Here is a 5,143-nt window from a genome sequence, read left to right as displayed (position 1 = left end):
TGCTTCTCAAAATATTATGCAAAGAAAACATATATAAGAAAAAAAATTATGTACACCTACCTTGGCCACTTTCTTAGAGAAGAGGAACTCATACGTTCCTACTTTCAGATCTAAATGGAAAATTTGGTTTGCGCCCCAGAATAAAAAGAAGACAATAGAAGAACTTGAGACTCAATTGGACGAGTCTCGTTACTCGCTACTGAGCAAGAAGGAAATAGGGGAACGTGTTTACCAATTTCTGATCAAAATATGTGTTCTGTAAGGCATACTCAGTGCAAATTATGAGATGAAGCGTTTCAGAGCATCTTGTCTTTTTATTACTTCAGAATGAAAAGAAGCCAATAAAGAAATTTGAGACTCAATTGGAGAGTCTCGCTGATGAACAAGAAGGAAAGGAAGAGAGGAAAGGATTACTCAGTAGATATTACTCTATGAAATCGCCCATCTTGTTTTTTTTCTTCCTTAATTTTCTAAACCAGGACAGGTGTTTATTTGGCGGTGATGCTTCCTTCTGATCGATCACCAAGCACATTGTGATTAGCAAAATTAAGTGTTACCTTGTATGACTAGAATTAGTGTGCTAAGAAATATAGTATATTAATCTAGAAATTGGCATCTGAATATGAAAATGATTAATTGTTGAGGGAAAATTGAAGAACAAAAGTTGTCTACTACTCCAATTACTCATATTGTCTGATACTCCAATTACTCATGCCAATTAGATAAGTCTAACAACTGGCATTAGCCCCCTAAGATTCCTGCTAATTTTCTCATCAACTTTCAACCTTATCAACAAATGAGTTCAAGAAGAAACAATGGTTTCTTTATTCAGAAGAAAAAAGTTAAGAGAAATAAATAAAGTCTAAAATATCATTATAAGTTTTAGCACCTTTTGCATCAGTAGAAGTCCTGGATTCTTGGTGAAACCTCAACGCTCCCATAATCAAAACGCAAAAGCTGCAACAATATATTGTTCTTCTGCAAAGGATAACATTTACCAAGGTTTGCTCCGGATAAATGTAGATATATCACCACTACTAAGCTTTTTATTATTCTCTCAATCAAATGGCAACCACGGATAAAAGTTGGAACAAAGTTGCAAGCTTTATGAAGTGAAGGCACTTACACATTAGAGAATGGAAGTGCGTTTTGACGGGGAAGCAGAAGCACCAAATTGAGCATGCGCTTATTGCCCTTAGTGGCATCCATTGTTGCAAACGTGCAATGAAGTTATGCCACTGGGTTAGTGTGATCTTATAAATGAATAAAGGTTTTTTTTTTTTTACTTGGCCTTGGGCCAGAGAACTGACCCGACCTAACACCCAAAACCCGAATTCGCCCAGCTACCCAACCCCCTAATGTCCGACCCTAATCGAAGCTCTTCTCTTCTTCCTCGAAGCCAATGTCTCGTCGCTCCGTCGTTGTCATCGAGACCTCCGTGAGAAGCTCGGGGACTTGATGCGTGCGTGGAGCTGCTGACGTAGTCGGTCCTCCTCAGCAATGCCACTAGCCCCAATTCCCAGCTTTTCTGCTTGTGTTCTGCCATAGTCACCCGACGCCGAAGACCTGCCTCGATGCAGCTCCTGGTGGTACACTTAGGTCTGCCTTGAAGTTCCTGGTCTCATAGCCATGATATGGCCACTGCTGCTCCTCTGCCACGCAACCTCCTGCCAAGTAGTAAGTCTGTCGGCATCCCATCTGCTGAGCATTCTCCCTATGTTGATAGTGTCATTGCTGGTGTCATTAATCGGCCGTTGCAAAGTGGTGGGTTGAAACCGCTCTTCCCCTTCAGCTGCGTGCCTGTCACTGGTTTTCGTTTCCATCCTCCCAGGTAACCCCTCTTCTCTTTGGCATCTTTGAAGGCTGGTTGAAACTGAAACCTGATTGTCTTGATTTCGATTGTATTGATTATGCTGAAGAATTGTGAATTCTGCTTCTGTTCTGATTGTATTCCTGACCTGTACAGGCGGAATAACTGTTCACTGCCTCTGTAGCTGATTCCCCACTGCCATCGCTGCCAGTTGGTGAGCTAAATTGTTGCCTTCTCGTGGAGTCCAAGTAGCTCCCACATCCGGAGCCTCCTCCAACAGTTGGAGAATGTCTTTGATGATTGCGTTTGCTTCAGCTAAGGGCGTTCTTGCTTTAATCACTTGAACCAGAGGTAAGCAATCTGTTTCAATTATACAATTCCATATCTGAAGATTTTTAATGAGAATGAGAGCCTCTCTGTATGCTTGAGCTTTTGCTGCTAAAGTTGATGTTGTTTTGAATATTGATGTTGTCCTAGTGATGATTTTTTCTTGCCAGTCTCTGACCACCGCTGCTGACGCTGCCATGCCTGTTTCCCTGTGAAATGTCACATCTGTGTTCACTTTCGCCCTGTTTTGTGGCGGAGGCCTCTAGGTAATTCTCCTACTCTCACCATTCCTGCCTATTATAGGTTTGTTATCTCTATTGAGTGCCTTTGTTGCATTATGGTATTCTTCTAGAAGATGCTCTGAATAGATTATTGCCTTTTGTGGATTGATTTTTGTTTGCTGGAATATGTTCTGATTTCCCGCTTTTCAAATGCACCAACAAACACATCCCAAATTGCACAAAATTTTGTCCTGTTCATTTCCTGTCTCAGTCTTGATTTTGTCAATTGTGTTCATCATCCATTTTTCAAAAGATCCCACATTATACGCCATAGGCGCAATTTGAAGGCTAGATCCAAACCACACCGCTCTAGTCCACGGGCACAAAAGTAACGCATGTTTTATTGTCTCATCTTCTTCCTGGCATATGCTACACGTGGGTGAAACTGCACTTTTGCACTGATATAATTTCGTTTTCATTGGCAGAATTCCGTGCACTACTTTCCATAAAAACATTCTAACCTTTCCCGGAACTAGTAATCTCCAAATAGTCTCCCATACCTCCCTCAAATTCTAACTTGTCGATGTTTTGCTGAGTTTTGTCTCTTCCTTTGTGTCTTTCTCTTCCTTCGCAGCATGGTATCCGGTTTTGACTGAGTACTGTCCGTTATTTCTATACGGCCAAACAAAGTGATCCTTTTTATTAATCAAACTAATGGGCGTTCTGGTTATTAGTTCAGCCACATTACCATGAAAAATGTCATGAATTTTGTTTAAGTCCCAGCCCTCGCCCTCTCTTACCAACTCGCTCACTCTTCTATATCGATTTTCTCCGCCTCTCCCCAACTTGTCTATTCCTACCACCCAATTATCTTCCCAAATATCTATCCCTGCTCCACTTCCTACACTCCACCTTCCCTTCCTTCTGAGGAAATCTCTTCCCGCCAACATACTCTTCCATATCCATGATGTGTTTCCTCCTCTTACCGCTTTCCATAGGCTGCAATTAGGGTAGTAACTGGCCTTTAGTATCCGAGCCCATATTGCATCTTCCTCTTTTAGAAGTCTCCAAGCTTGCTTAGCCAAGTGTGCTATGTTTTGGCATTCTAAATCCTTAAACTCCAAGCCTCCGTTTAATTTACTCTTGGTCATTTTTGTTCAGCTCTTCCAATGAATGCTTCTTTCCTTTCCATTGTTTGTCCACCAAAATCTCGCAATTACTGATTCAATTTTCTTGCAGAAGGATTTAGGGAATTTGATGACGTTCATGGCATAGACTGGAATCGCATGTATAACTGCCTTTATCAAAACCTCCTTTCCAGCTTGATTTAATAGTTTCTCTTTCCATCCTTGCATTTTGTATAGAATCTTCTCTTGTATCCACTCCAGCGCCTTGTTCTTGGATCTTTCTCATCTCGCTGGTAACCCTAGGTATCTTCCAGAATCTTTCCACGATGCCATTCCGGTGATCTCTTCAATGTTTACCCTCCTCTGGATAGATACCTGACTTCCAAAAATCAGTCCGAATTTCTCAGTATTAATTCTTTGTCCCGATGCCTCCTTATATTTGTTTATGATCTGAATTAGTTGATAAATCTCCTCTTCTTGCGCACCTGCAAAAATAATACAATCATCAGCGAATAATAGATGAGTTATGACCGGAGCAGTTGGAGCTAACCTTATTCCTGAAATAAGATTATCCCTCAACGCCTTTTCCATGAGAACAGTAAAACTTTCTGCTGCCAAGATAAAGAGATAGGTGATAGAGGATCTCCCTGTCTGAGACCTCTTTGAGGGTAGATCTTGGTTGACAATTTTCCATTAATTTTAAATCTATAAGTAGCACTTTTCACGCAACTTATCATCAACTTCACCCACTCTTTACTAAAACCGAACTTTTCCATGACCCTTTGCAGAAAATTCCATTCCAATCTATCGTATGCCCTATTCATATCCAATTTGATGGCTATGTCATTGCTTCCATAATTTCCTTTTCTATTTAATTTGTGAAACACTTCCGGTACTACTACTATATTATCCTGTATGAGTCTTCCTTTTATAAAAGCGCTCTGAACTGGAGATATGATGACATCTAGCACTTTCCTCAACCTTCCAACCAAGACCCTTGTTACAATCTTATATATGAAATTACAACAGCTGATGGGTCTGAGGTGATTCAGGCTTTCCAGTTGACTCACTTTGGGAATCAAAACAACAATTGTTTCTCCTAAGTCCTCTGGTAAGCTACCGTCTTCAAAAATCTGTCTCACCACACCACACACTTCTTTAATCAGAATATCCCAATGCTGTTGAAAGAATAGTCCGTTTAAACCATCTGGCCCCGGAGCTTTTAAGCTTCCCATACTAAAGACTGTGTCCTTAATTTCCTCGTCTTTGATCTTTGCCATTAGCTCATCATTCATCTCTCTAGTGATTCTCGTTGGTATATCTCTTATGCACTATTCCAGGTTCCTATCCCCTTCAGAAGTAAACAGCTTAGTAAAATGTGTTTCTACTAACCTCATTATGTCTACTTCTCCTTGTATCCAATGTCCTGCCTCATCTTTCAATTTGTCAATTCTATTCCTCATTATTCTCTGTATGGTTGTTGCATGAAAGAAGGCTGTCTTTTTGTCGCCCCATTTTAACCATTTCAACCTTGATCATTGCCCTCAATATTTTTCTTCTTGTTTCCAAATATCTGATATCTGGTTATTCAGTTCTCTCTCTTCTCTTTGATCTCTATCCGTCATATCGCCCTCTTGTATTTGATGTAGCTCACTTTC

General features: G+C 40.6%; 1 pseudogene; it reads right to left on the bottom strand.

Moving 5' to 3' along the window:
• Positions 1-1,315: 1,315 nt before the first annotated feature.
• LOC148572544 (uncharacterized) lies at positions 1,316-2,336 on the bottom strand (annotated as a pseudogene).
• Between the last annotated feature and the right edge of the window lie 2,807 nt (positions 2,337-5,143).

This window comes from Arachis ipaensis, chromosome B3, assembly GCF_059453495.1.
Source record: "Arachis ipaensis isolate K30076 ecotype BB chromosome B3, ASM5945349v1, whole genome shotgun sequence".
Taxonomy (NCBI): domain Eukaryota; kingdom Viridiplantae; phylum Streptophyta; class Magnoliopsida; order Fabales; family Fabaceae; genus Arachis; species Arachis ipaensis.
This window is presented reverse-complemented; position numbering and strand designations above follow the sequence as displayed.